Raw genomic sequence first — 15054 nt, 5'->3', positions numbered from 1 at the left:
GTTGCATCTCATTTGGGCAACATACTTTATCTCTCATGATGACAACGAACTTTGTTTATGCAAACTTATTTACTCATTTTTGCAATATATTTCTATTTATGGAAACTTTATTACCCATGAGAATATGAACATTGCATCTCATTTGGGCAACATACTTTATCTCTCATGATGACAACGAACTTTGTTTATGCAAACTTATTTACACATTTTTGTAATATATTTCTATCTATGAAAACTTTATTACTCGCTTTTGCAACGAACATCTTTTCATGAAAACTTATTTACTTATTTTAGAAATGAACATTGTTTATGGAAACTGTTATCAATATTCTGATTATCATGATTTCAAGCTATATTATGTTATAAACTTGTGATTAATCACCAACTACTTTTATAGTTGACGCTCGTTTTACATGCTTTTTCAGGAATCATCAAGTCAGTGGCACTTAGGGACACATCACTTTTAGGAGCATTCGCATGTGTTGTATTTCAATTTACATTGTAATTTCTTTTAAAAGTTGTTCAAACCCATTGTAAATTTGTAATGATTTTTAATACTATGGTTGGTGTTGTCTTTTAACTTTTGTTATGAAACCCTTTATACTGCCACGCCTCGTGTTTCCGCTTTAGCGGGGTGTGACAATTAGGTACTTAGTTGCGTTTCAGTACTTCTTACCATTAGTAGGCAGATGGTTAGAGCGAGAGGACTATCCAGACATTGGAGGAGATGTTGAGAACTTGTGTTCACACATTTGGTGGGTGTTGGGATTTGTATCTTCCGTTAGTAGAATTCTCCTACAACAACAAATATCATTCCAAAATCGATATGCCTCCATACGAGCTGCTTCTTGGGAGGAAGTGTCGAACCCTGATTTGCTAGGGTGAGGTCGGTCAGAAAGTTATGGGGAGCACTAAGTTAGTGCTCAAGACCACAAAGTTGATCAGCAGGAGCATGGAATGCTGCATACCGCGTAGAGCAAACAAAAGAGTTATTGAAATCGACATTGGTCCGATCTTGAAATTCAGGTTGTGGACTATGTGCTTCTAAAGATGTCACCATGGAAGGGTGTCATTCGATTCAGGAAGTAGGGCAAGTTGGGCCCTATATTTAATAGACCAAGGTTGCCTACCGATTGGATCTACCGGAGGAGTTGAGTCAGATTTATAACACTTTTCATGTTTCTTAGTAGAGAAAGTGTATTACAGAAGAGACTTCCATTGCTCTGTTGGAATATATTCAGTCTAGCGATCACCTGGACTATATTGAGTGACCAATTGTGATTCTAGAGAAGAAGACAAAAACATTGCGTAACAAGGTAGTGGGTTTGGTGAAGATGCAATGGTTGCACCAGAAGAGTTCCAAATGCACTTGTCAACCTGAAAATGATATGAGAGAGCACTACTCAGAGTTATTTACCGCAACGGATTTCTAGGATGAAATTTGATTCAAATGGGGGAGAATTGTAACATCCGTATACTAGGTTAAAGTCTTTTATTTTGCAAGTTGAGAATTTTAGGGATTTCCTTACACCACAGTGCGGTAAGTCCTAGACCACGCTACGGAATACGTCGTTAAGTTATGACGCGGTCAGTTCCTAACCGTGACGTGGTGCCGGCTAAGAATCAAAACCCTAGGCCTCAGGCCTTGGTCCCTATTTAAGGGCACTAACTTCAAGGGTTGCCTCATTTAGCAGCCTCCATCCCCTGAAATTGTCCTCACCTTAACCTCATTCCATGTTGGTACTTTGAGAGGTCAATTTAGTGTTTTGGTGTGTTCTTGAGAAAGGTTTTGAGCTTTGGTGAAAGAAGAAGATGAACTCCAACTTAGCTTGTCTATCAAATCTATCTTCTAGACTCTTGGGAGGTATAAAGTCTCAACCTTTGTGTTTATTCTCTACAGATCTAAGTTATATAGGTTTTATGGTTATTTTCATCCCAAACCTTTATGTTCTTGGAGTTTGAGTGAACTCTAGAACCTCTTGGTTCATTTTTATGACTTCTGGTCCTTTGTTGTTGATGAAAGGGTGTTAAAATGGGTTAGTCTTGAGCGTATGCATTTAGAATGACTATTTTTAACTTAGGTTTTAAGATCTTAGCTTAGTGTGGTGTGCTAATGTATAAAGTTGGAACCTTTATCCATTAAGACATTTAGAAGAACCAGAACTGAGATTTTGAGCTCTGGAGATTAAGGGTTAAGAGCTTAATCCATTAAGCTGTTTTGGACGCTCAAACCGAGGCAGGGAGTGGTTGGTTGCGGCGCAGTGGCTGGTTTTGGCCGTAACTATTTTGTCATATATTTTCCATGACACGTCCATGGAGTTGGCAACAGTACGGTGGTCTGTAGCAGCTGATCGTTGATCATCAAGTTTTTATCAGCTGAACTTTTGGTCAAACTTTAGGCTTTAGGCGCATAACTAGGGGTTGACCTTTTATTGAATTCTTAGGTGGTTTGTGTTACCAGCCTTTACATTTCTAGTGAGCATTGGTGGTTATCTATCCTGTTTTCGAGATGAGTTTCTAACTATACTTTACACTACAATATGTATCCTTGTATGTTAGGATGGTGTAATGTTGTAGTGAGCTGTTAGACAAGTAGACTAGTTTACACAGTTACTTGTCTTGTCAGATTGTTGTTGATTATATTTATTATATATATATATATATATATGTGTGTGTGTGTGGGTGTGTTTGTGTGTGTGTGTGTGTGTCGATATATCTTGTGGCGAGTTGAGGACAGTACAACCTTGTGCTAAAGGTCAAGATGCTTGGGGTGGACCAGTTGTATGTTATACACTAGGGAAGCACCAACTTTGTGTTGAGGGCTGAAGGGAGAGGACCAGCCTTGGGTTGAAGGTCGTTGTTGTATTCTTACATGTATTGTTTGTTGTATGGTATTTTGGGGAACTCACTAAGCTTTGGCTTACAGTTGTGGATTAAATGTTTCAGGTACTTTTAAGGTTCGTGGGAAGGTGAAGGTGTGACTATACACTTGTATAAGCAACTTCATGTTTGAGATTCCACATTATTATGATACTCTGATTTTTGGATTTATGTTTTTGGAACAACGATTTTATAGGTGACTAGTTTTATGAATATTACTTTGTCTTACGTTTAAATTTGAAAAATTTTACTATGAAAATGGGATGTTACAAGTAAGGTTTAGTTCATCATTTATTTATCACTGAGGCTTTTGACGGTACTATTGATTTGTGTCTCGACCATATATTTGAAATCTTCAAAAAAATGTTTCTCATTTATTTTTTATCATATAAAATATAATTATGACTATAGTTGTGTATTAAGTTGATATGGGTATCTTGCTCTAAATCTATACATTCATCAGAAACGAAGTCATACATTATGGTGTATAGTTCCTTAATAATTAATTTTTCTACTATTTAGTAAAAACATCATGGATGATCTTTTTGTTGGGTTATGTGTACTCTAACATTCCTATGGTGCACATACAACCCTAATGCTTTGGATCTAAGTTTTCTCTATATACATGCAATAAACATTTTTCCAAAGCATGAAGCCTAAACTAGCATGCAAGGTGATATCTGAATCATAAAAACTAGTTAGAATATTACCTTGTGTAGTAGCTTAAATATCTTGCCCTCAAGAAAGCTTAGCACCAATAGTGTGATGCCTCAAATGGAATCACAAAACACCAAGAACAATTTAAGAGGAATATAAAGAGATTATGGAGACTAGAAATCGGATTCTACTTCTTGGAATACAAGTGGTAACCGATTTCAAGCTTATAGATACATATATATAAATATATATATATATATATATATATATATATATATATATATATATATATATATATATATGTAGAATATCAAGGGTCATGTGTAACCCTAATCCATACACATTAGCCCATGACCCATCCATTTTATTTGGATAACCACTTCATGGATTAACCCATAAGCCCATCACAAATCAAACCATGGATCTTTAGCCCAAATCATATGCATCACTTTAATTAGTCTCTTTTGATCACTAATTTAATTCTTAATTTAATTCTTAATTTAATTCTTGACCAATACTAATTAAGTAATATGATTCCTCAATTAATATATTATACTTATAATATATTAATAAATCATAAATAACCTCTTACTCAAATATCCATCCTAACATATTGCTTTGATAAATGCAACCCAAATGGACCATGCTACTATCGGGTCAAGTACATACCAATTATAGTTATGGGCTTAGACACCTTTTCCAACAGTCTCCCACTTGGATAAGTCTAATAACTGTAATTGCCAATGTAACTTAAAATCTGATTAGCAATCGTAGCTCTCAAAAATCCGCTGACATACTCGGACGTGTCCATTGGATAAGTGATCATATAATCCTCTATTCTACAAGATATCATGCGGACAAATACATGGAACATAGTCATACTTATTGTCATGCAGTCTGTTTCCCGATTTTCGATTTGTTTGACATAGAACTTAATTGAACACATCAATAAGTCAAAACAAAATCATCGAGGGGCCCAAGATATCGCTTTTAATCCTCTTAGGATAAAAGGAACAGATAAACTTCGACTTATATGCTTGTACTAACTATTCATTGAATCATACATAACAACACGTTTTATAACATCGAGTTACTGATGCGTTTTCACAATATAAATGTAAAATCAAAAAATAATCGCCAACTCATATATCTTGGTTTGAAGATTATACAATATTATCGTCTCACAATCACTCGTGATATATTCCATGAAGTGATATGTGAGCATGGGTTTAGTCCAATACTCAAATCTTATTTCAAGAGCACTCATGAATGTTTGTAGCAATCTTTTGCTATGTCTAACACCTTAGACAATCATACAAAAACCCATTCACGATAGTCTTCTTTCATAACGTACTGCCAAAGTGTGATCGACTGTGGATAGTTTGAATAATCTTATTATTCTGGAAGTCAAAACATGCAAAATGAAACAATAGTAAATAATTAACACAAGATAGTAACACTACTTATAAATAAAAACACCTTTTATTCAATCATCAATATGTCAATTACATTTTGACTATTACAAGTTTCTAATATTTTATCTAATCACTAAAACTAATATCGTCCTTCAGTCCGACATTACTAGCGTGTCGCAAGTGATTAATCCTACTCAGTCCCTTGGTAAGGGGATCTGCTGGATTCTCTTCTGACGATACCCTCTTAACCACGAGGAGTCCCTCTTCTACTTGATGTCTTATGAAGTGATATTTTCTGTTGATGTGTCTTGATCTGCTATGATCTCTTGGTTCCTTGGATAAGGCAACTGCACTATTGCTATCACAGAAAATCTCCATGGGCACCTTTATAGCTGGTACAACTCCAAGGTCTCCGATGATGTTCTTCAGCCATATCGCCTCTTTCGATGCTTCACTCGCTGCTATATAGTCTGATTCACACGTGGAATCAGATACAGTCTCATGTTTGGAAATTTTCCAAGCTATTGCTCCTCCATTTAGGGTAAATATCCAGCCCGACTGAGAGCGAAAATTATCTTTGTCGGTCTGAAAGTTGGCATCACTATACCCAACCACTCTTAAGTTATCACTCCCACCAAGGGTAAGGATCCATTCTTTAGTCCTTCGCAAGTACTTAAGAATGTTCTTTACCGCAGTCCAGTGAGCTTTACCAGGATTCCCTTGATATCGGCTAACCATGCTCAATGCAAAGGCTACATCAGGGTGAGCATAGGTTATAACATACATGATCGAACCAACTACAGAAGCATATGGTATTCGACTCATTTCTGCTATTTCAGCATCGGTACTCGGACTTTGAGTCTTACTCAGTCTAGCATTTCTTTGGATAGGTAGTTCTCCTCTCTTGGAGTCCTGCATGTTGAAACGTTTCAATAACTTGTCCAAGTAGGTAGTTTGACTAAGTCTTATTAGTCTTTTACTCCTATTTCTCAATATCCTTATCCCTAGAATGTATGCATCTTCTCTGAGGTCCTTAACACCGAAACACTTCCCAAGCCAGGACTTAACCTCCTGCAAGGTTGGGATGTCATTTCCTATGAGCAGTATGTCATCCACATACAACACGAGAAAACTAACTATACTCCCACTAGCTTTGACATACACACATGACTCATCCTCACTTCTCGCAAAGCCAAACTCTTTGACTTTCTCATCGAAACAAAGATTCCATTTGCGAGATGCTTGTTTTAATCCATAAATGTATTTCTCAAGCTTACACACTCTCTTAGGGTACTTTGCATCGACAAAACCCTTTGGCTGATTCATGTAAACATCCTCAGCCGACTTCCCATTAAGGAAAGCGGCATTGACATCCATTCGCCATATTTCATAATCATGAAATGCAGCTATGGATAGCATAACCCTTATAGATTTAATTTTGGCCACTGGTGAAAAGGTCTCACGATAGTCAACTCCAGGAGTTTGAGTAAAGCCCTTCGCAACCAATCGCGCCTTATAAGTGTGTACTTTCCCATCCATATCGGTCTTATTTTTGAAGATCCATTTGGACCCGACTGTCTTACGGCCTGGTACATTGTCAACCAAGTTCCAAACTTGATTGTCATACATGGACTGAATCTCACTGTCCATTGCCTCTTTCCATTTATCAGACTCGGGGCCTGCCATGGCTTCCTTGTAGTTGTTAGGATCATCCAAATTTACCAGTGCACTATCACTGATAAATGTATCACCCTCAGAAGTAATATGGAAAACATAAAACTCAGGTTTCTGTCTAACTCTACTGGAACGCCTCAGAGGTAATGACTCGTCAATCGGTTCAACTGGAGTTTCCTCCTCAGGTTGAGAGCTAGTGTTTGAGGTTCCTTCATCACTTAACTCTTGAAGCTCTTCAAGGTCAATTTGCCTCCTACTGTCCCCTTGGCATATGAGTTCTCTCTCGTGAAAGACTCCTCTCCATGCAACGAATAAAACATTGTCACTCGGTCTATAGAAGAGATATCCAAAGGATTTCTGTGGGTAGCCGATGAAAATACATCGCTCACTTCGAGGTTCGAGCTTGTCGTGAGTTTCTTTTCTCACAAAAGCCTCGCAACCCCAAACTTTGATGTGTGCTAATGAGGGAACCTTCCCTGTCCACATCTCGTGAGGTGTTTTGGTAACCATTTTAGTTGGGTACTAGATTAAGGATATGGGCGACAGTCTCTAAGGTATACCCCCAGAACGAGATAGGTAACGAAGCTCGACTCATCATAGAACGAACCATACCCAACAAGGTTCGATTGCGCCTCTCAGCTACACCATTAAGCTGTGGTGTCCTAGGCGGCGTCAATTGTGAAACAATTCCACATTCCTTAAGATAGTCGTGGAACTCGATACTAAGATACTCTCCACCTCGATCGGATCGAAGCATCTTTATCTTCCTGCCCAGCTGATTCTCCATTTCTTGCTTAAACTCTTTGAACTTTTCAAAGGTTTCTGACTTATGCTTGATTAAGTAGATATAGCCAAATCTGCTGTAATCATCAGTAAAATTCACATAGAAGCGATTAGCATCCCTTGTGGCGGTTCTGAAGGGTCCACACACATTTGTGTGTATGAGATCCAACATACCATCACCCCTTACACAAGTGCCAGTGAAGGGTGACTTTGTCATCTTTCCAAGTAAAGAAGATTCACAAGTGTCATCTGACTTTATGTCAAATGACTCCAACACTCCATCCTTTTGGAGTTGAGCTATGCGCTTCTTGTTAACATGTCCAATGCGACAATGCCATAAGCATGCTTTATCCAAATCATTGGATGAATCGATATGCAACAAATTATTTCCTAAGTTATCTACAACCATCACAGTTTCATATATGCCATTGCAAGGTAATGCTTCAAAATAAAATACACCATTGTAATAAGCATTAATACTACCAATTTCATTATTAAAAGAAAAGGTAAAACCTTGTTCATACAAACTGTGAAAAGAAATAATATTCCTCGCCATATCAGACGAGTAGCAACAATTATTCAAATCTAATTTTAAACCATTATTAAGTAATAAAGAATAGACTCCAAGCTTGGTGACAGGTGACTTTCCCCTATTCCCCATCATTAAGTTCATCTTCCCGTGCTCCACATCCCTACTTCTTTTTAGACCCTGCAGATCAGAACAAATGTGTAAGCCACATCCTGTATCAAGGACCCAAGAATTAGCATGTGATGAGTTATTAGATAGAATATTATAAATACCTGCAAATGAGGGTTTGATCTTCCCATCCTTTATATCCTGCAAGTATTTTGGGCAGCTTCGTCTCCAGTGCCTCTTTTTATGGCAATGGAAGCACTCGGCTTCCTTTGGGTTGGAAGTGGGTGTGACAGAACCAACTTTGGCTCCACTGGAAGAGGGTCCAGCATGGCACTTTCCCTTATGACTCTTAGAAGGAGTCTTCCTCTTCTTTCCCTTTCCATGTCCAATTGCCAGGACAGGGGCAGTTGCAGTACGAGTAGGTACATCAGATTTGCCTTTCAATCTGCTTTCAGCAGCTCTCAAGAGACCTTGAAGCTTGCTTAGAGTCACCTCCTCCTTGTTCATATGATAAGTCATACGAAACTGATCATAACAAGGAGGTCAGGAGTGAAGGATAATGTCAATTCCCAATCTTCATCGAAATTGACATTTAGCTTTAGCAAGCAGTCCACAAACCTTTGCATCTTTTTCAAGTGGGCCGTGATGGACTCTCCATTCTTCATTTTGTTCGTGATCATGGAGGCAATGATCTCTTTCCTCTCCTTCCGAGCACTTTGATGGTACCTTTCCATCAAGTCCTGGTGCATTTCATACGGATAGTAGTCCTCATAGGACTTCTGCAGCTCAGCAGTCATGGTAGCAATCATTAGACATGCTACCTTTGTCGCATCCCTCTCATGAGTAGTATGTTCAACGATCTATTCAGGAGTACCAGTGGTGAATCAATCTCCTTAAGCTCTTTATCTAGGACATATTCTTTGTCCTCATAGTGAATAGCCATTCGGATGTTTCGAATCCAGTCATTGAAGTTCGAGCCATCGAAAATGACCCTCCCACATAGGTTCATGAGGGAGAAAGAGCCTGAAGGGATTGGGTTGGAAGCATTGTTTGAAGTAGATATCTGAAAAGAAAGACAAAGTTTAGATTAGATAAGGATCCTTAATATAACACCCAAAATGGAATATTAAGGCTAGGACCCAACACAATATTTTACAATTCGGAAGAGGGATGCCGTAATCCAATTGCAAAATATTTGAAGGTAGGTAAATGACGATTTACCAATTTCCACCATGAAAAACGAAATTGAAGATTAGGTTTTAAATGAATTTGAAATTCCTAGATTCTTTTGAGATTCATTGAACTTTTCAATGGCATGTTTAAATCTCGATTATGCCCTTCAACTTTGTGACTGTGATACCGAGGATCACAAACAAGGTGTGAATAACCATGCAAATTAGCTTGGTACTCTTGATGTTACAAATTACCTAATCAATGTGCCGGTTAACCACACACGCTCCATTGATCCATGAGTAACACCAAGCTACCCTTTGCCACACATTGTTAGTCCCAAATTAGTGTGTCGGTTAACCACACACGCTCCAGTAACGATTTAACAAGGTGCAAAGTGCAATTTCATGGAATAACACCATTTTCACATTTTTCCTAAAGTGACTAAGATTGGGAATTTATAAAAGTTTAGTTACTTTAATAATTTTCATTATACTTATTAATGAGAATTAGTGTCCTATCCTACCCGTTCGGATAACGACCCTCCACCAGTCAAGGAAGCGGTGGGTTTATAGGCAGTAAACTTATACCCCCTTATAGACCGACTTTGTGAATGAGGCCTACTACGATAAGATTGACTTGTCTTATACATATATATATATATATATATATATATATATATATTAAACTTTAATATTATAATAGTATAAGGGTTGAATTTTAAAATTTTAAAATTCTAGGGTTTAGAATTAAATTAATGTAAGTTTTTAAGTTCCAAAACTTGAGCGCAAGTTTTGTAACTTGTCAAGACTTTTGAAATTCATAAATTATGAACTTTTATGTTCCATGAATGAGAACTTTCCAATTCCAAACTTGTGTACAAGTTATGAAACCTTCCAAGACTCTTAGAATTCTATAACTTACATTAGTTAATGGTTTCATAAATAAGGACTTTTCATATTCCATAACTTGAGGACAAGTTATGAAACTTTTCAAGAACACATATGGATCAAATTAACTAGTCCAATTATGATATGAAGAACATTTACCAATATGACCTAATTTGATTCATATTCAAGATAGTTTCAAATTTTACAAATAACTAGTATTTCACAAAAATCAAGTAGTTATCTTAGAATTTGACAAACATCATGTTATTGGATGGGGATTAACATTACCAAATCATTAAAATCGAATGTTATAAACCAAAACAGTTTGTGGTAATGTTCCTAATCCAAAATAGGCCAAAAAAAAACTCGAAAATTCTACCAACAGATGCATCAACTCATCGAGTGCCATAAAGGACTCGTCAAGTTCAAGGCAAACATCATCCAACTCGTCGAGTTCAATGATGGACTCGGCGAGTTAGCCCTAGCAGAATCCCGAAATGCAGTTTTTTTAGCTTTCAAAATTACATATTTGCATCAATACAATAGAAAACATTCTAGGCTCTAATACCACTGTTGTGTTATGTGTACTCTAACATTCCTATGGTGCACATACAACCCTAATGCTTTGGATCTAATTTTTCTCTATTATACATGCAAGAAACATTTTTCCAAAGCATGAAGCCTAAACTAGCATGCAAGGTGATATTTGAATCATAAAAACTAGTTAGAATATTACCTTGTGTGGTAATATCTTGGCCTCAACAAATCTTAGCACCAATAGTGTGATGCCTCAAATGGAATCTCAAAACACCAAGAACAATTTAGGAGGAATATAAAGAGATTATGGAGACTAGAAATCGGATTCTACCTCTTGGAATACATGTGGTAACCGATTTCAAGCATATATATATATATATATATATATATATATATATATATATATATATATATGTATATATATATATATATATGTATATATATATATATATATATATGTATATATATATATATATGTATCTATATATATATATATATATATATATATATATATATATATATATATATATATATATATATATATGTGTGTGTGTGTGTGTGTGTAGAATATCAAGGGTCATGTGTAACCCTTATCCATACACATTAACCCATGACCCATCCATTTGATTTGGATAACCACTTCAAGGATTAATGCAAAAGCCCATCACGTATCAAACCATGGATCTTTAGCCCAACTCGTATGTATCACTTTAAATAGTCTCTTTTGATCACTAAATTAATTCTTAAATTAATTATTGACCAATACTAATTAAGTAATATGATTCCTCAATTAATATATTATACTTATAATATATTAATAAATTGATGAATGCAACCCAAATGGACCATGCTACTATCGGGTCAAGTACATACCAATTATAGTTATGGGTTTATACTCCTTTTTCCAACACTTTTATACATAAATAATATTGACATAGGTCAAATAAACTACATTTATTTGCCTTCAAAAAATCCATTTCTTAAAGTTGGAATATGTATATTTTGTTTTATAATAAAGATAAAAATGTCATAGATAAGTTTGATTTAAATCATGTTTGAGTCAAAAGGTTTTTGCTTATAGAACTTATTTTTTAGAAAACATTGATATTTACTTTATAATCATATTAAGAGATCTAGTGTGACAACCCGAAATTTTCATTTAGAGCTATTATTCAAAACAACTAAAGTTAGACTCGTTTTTTTTACTATTTTCTAGCTTTGTTTTGAGTCATTTGGGTGTTCTAAGCCTAGTAGATGTAAGTTAGAAGTTCGGATTTGTTTTCTGCAAGCTCACCCGACACAAAAAGTGGCCAAACACTCCAACTCGAGGAGTGTACGGCCGTACACCTGGGTGTGCGGCCGCACACCCCTCCTCCGGTAGCACACACCCTCCTGGCAGCACACATGAAGGTATATAATAGAACTCATCCTTCCTTAGACTCTTTTCACACTCCTAGTCCAAGAACACACTTCTCTCTCAACTATCATCCGAATTTTCTTATAGATCTTCAAGTGGTAAGTGTTTCTCCTTATGTTAAGTTGATTCAATACACTTCCTAAGTAACAACACATGATTTCATCCATGAAATTACTTCTTTTGTTTAGATCTTCAAGTGTTCTTCAAGAACACTAAGAACACCAAGAACACCTACTATGTTCTTGAGCTCCAAACACCCCCATACACTTATACACTGTAAGTACCCTACTCCTACATGTGTTTAGCTATATTTGAGCCTTGTTAAAAGTCCAGAACTCGATCTGCAAGGAGTGTGCGGCCGCACACACTCATGTGGCCGTACACCCCTTATTTTGGTGCTTTAAGGCCTCAAACTCAACTAGTATGCTAGCAAACGATAAAACACACTTATGGGATACAAGATATAACCTTAAAAACATGTTTTTGACCATTTTCCCTAGGAGTGTGCGGCCGCACACTCCCTGACCGCACACAACTGGCCGCACACCCAATGGGCAGCACACCAGGTGGCCGTACACGACCCTATACGGCCGTACACCCACTTCATAAGGCTTTTGATGCTTCTAACACTTTAATCTAAGTGTTTCCTAAGTCCTAGGGTGTTTTCCTTTCATGATTAGTGGTATATAGACTAATTATATTCATATATATGCCAATATATGCTCATTAGGGTCCGTTGTGCTCAAGTCTGCACTTAACACTTAGCATCCTTCAACCCGATCTTTCATTCGCACCACCCACTACTGGTGAGTTCATACCCCTTAATCAACCTTTGAAATGATTTTAAATGCTTTTATGGGGGGGGGGGGAATACATTTTGAAGCATTCTAATTATTGTATTAATCATATGTGATTAATAACTAGAACAAACAGGAAGATTTTCTATTTCGTTCAAATTGTTATCAAACTTATGGATTTCAAACACTTCAAAACATTTTATTAAACTCCTTTAAATGCTAAATCCTTTAACGAACTCTTTTAAACTTACATTATTGTCAAACTTATATCTATACAGATATATTTATATAAGTAAGGTTTGAAGGACTTAGGACTGATAGCTCACTTTATTTCCTGTTCCTTGTTTGGTTGTGGACTTAGGGTATCTTGTTATTTGTCCGAATGTCGTTGAAACCTTAATTATATATCGTATATATGTGGGAGGATATAAAAGATTTCAGTTCAGTTCAGTACCTTTGGGTAGCAAAGTCATACATACAACAGTACTAGTTAACTATAATAGGTATAGTTAAGAGATCACTACCCGCTATTACTATTACAACGACACATACAACAGTCAGTACAATTACGAGTCATTACATAAATACTATAATGAGAAACAATACATACTATACACTATATAAGAGAACATACTATACACTATACAAGAGGATATACTATACACTAGTGCAGAGAAAACATTACTACACTATGACATACTATACAAACATTTGAATACGATAATCAGAATGTGACATACTACTTCTCAATACGACACTACATTGTTATATCACTTTGTAACCGGAGTCTCCTGGAGGGAGAGCGAGCATTGTGTATATAGATCTATACGGGACAGACACTCCCACACCCCGACTGCTAGCTACAGTCCCAGCCGACAAGGCCAAGGGGTGACAAAATGTTACCTCACTACAGATGACATCAGAGAGTCATCAGTTATTCAGTCGTCGATCAGCATGGTTACATACGAGTTCACATATAAACCTTTAATTAACCGACTAAGAATTAAAGGAAAACCGACTCCCCGAGGTGTATTGTACATTTAATACTACATGGAGTCTGCATTTTATCACTTTATAGCCAGCAGTGACACTGCTGAGGTAAAACGTTGTTTTCCCTTATTACATTTATTTGTAATCATCTCACATAAACGATGACTTAAACTATATTTTTATAATGATAGTTTCACTGGGAAAAACTCTTACATTTAGAAAAGAACAAACATACAAATGGTCGGGTCTTGGTAGAAGACTACATTTCAGTAGAAAATATAGGATTTTCTAAGAAGTACAAACAATTGCAACTTTTACAACCATTTCACTAACACTTACATTACGTTGTTACAAACACTTTCATACAAGCAATGCCACTAAATACTTATGAACTCACCAACATTTTATGCTGATACTCTCTTCCAAAATAACTTGTATTCTCAGGGAACCAGTAAGACAGGTATACCCATGCAGCTTTTGAAGGACGAAGTGGATTCAAGACTCATCTTCATTTTGATTGTACATTTTTGGTGTCATCTAAAGAACACACTTGTACTTAACTATTATATTAATGCGATGGATGTTGTTGCTTGTCTTTACTATTATGCATTGTTATGATACTGTACATGAAGTCCTCCACCCAAAAACGTTTCCGCCGTTCCGGTTTTGGGGTGTGACAGATTGGTATCAGAGCCTGGTTTATAGTGAATCGAGTATATCAACCCATAAAAGATATTCAAACTATAAACGCAACGGGATTAATATACTCTGACCAAGAGTTTATACTTTTAAATAATAAAATATTTAACTAAGTATACATACCTGCGTTCATACAAAAATCAGTGTCATTAGGAAAGAACAAAAGTATTACGATTGTTGAACAACACGATTAGGCTTAGAGACATATAGTCAAACCTGGGAGGATATAACCTGATCAACTATATTTTCCGAGGAGTGACTAGCATGTGCCTAAGAATGGTTGTGGTGTTGCAACAAGTCTAAAAACTTACCAACATTACTACAATGAGAACATTAGAACAGAACATAAACTTAAAATACTATAGGAGTATTTTGTGTTACGATAATTACTTATTTGAGAACTAAACAGGTCCTTATTAGTAGGTCAATAGTTGCGGAGTGGATACACTACGATTATATGTAAGTAGGGTGTCATAGACTTATAATCTGTGGTCTTTGCCTTACTTCC

Source organism: Lactuca virosa, chromosome 4 (assembly GCF_052849685.1).
Source record: "Lactuca virosa cultivar CGN04683 chromosome 4, Lactuca_virosa_CGN04683_v6, whole genome shotgun sequence".
In the NCBI taxonomy this organism is placed as follows: domain Eukaryota; kingdom Viridiplantae; phylum Streptophyta; class Magnoliopsida; order Asterales; family Asteraceae; genus Lactuca; species Lactuca virosa.
This window is presented reverse-complemented; position numbering follows the sequence as displayed.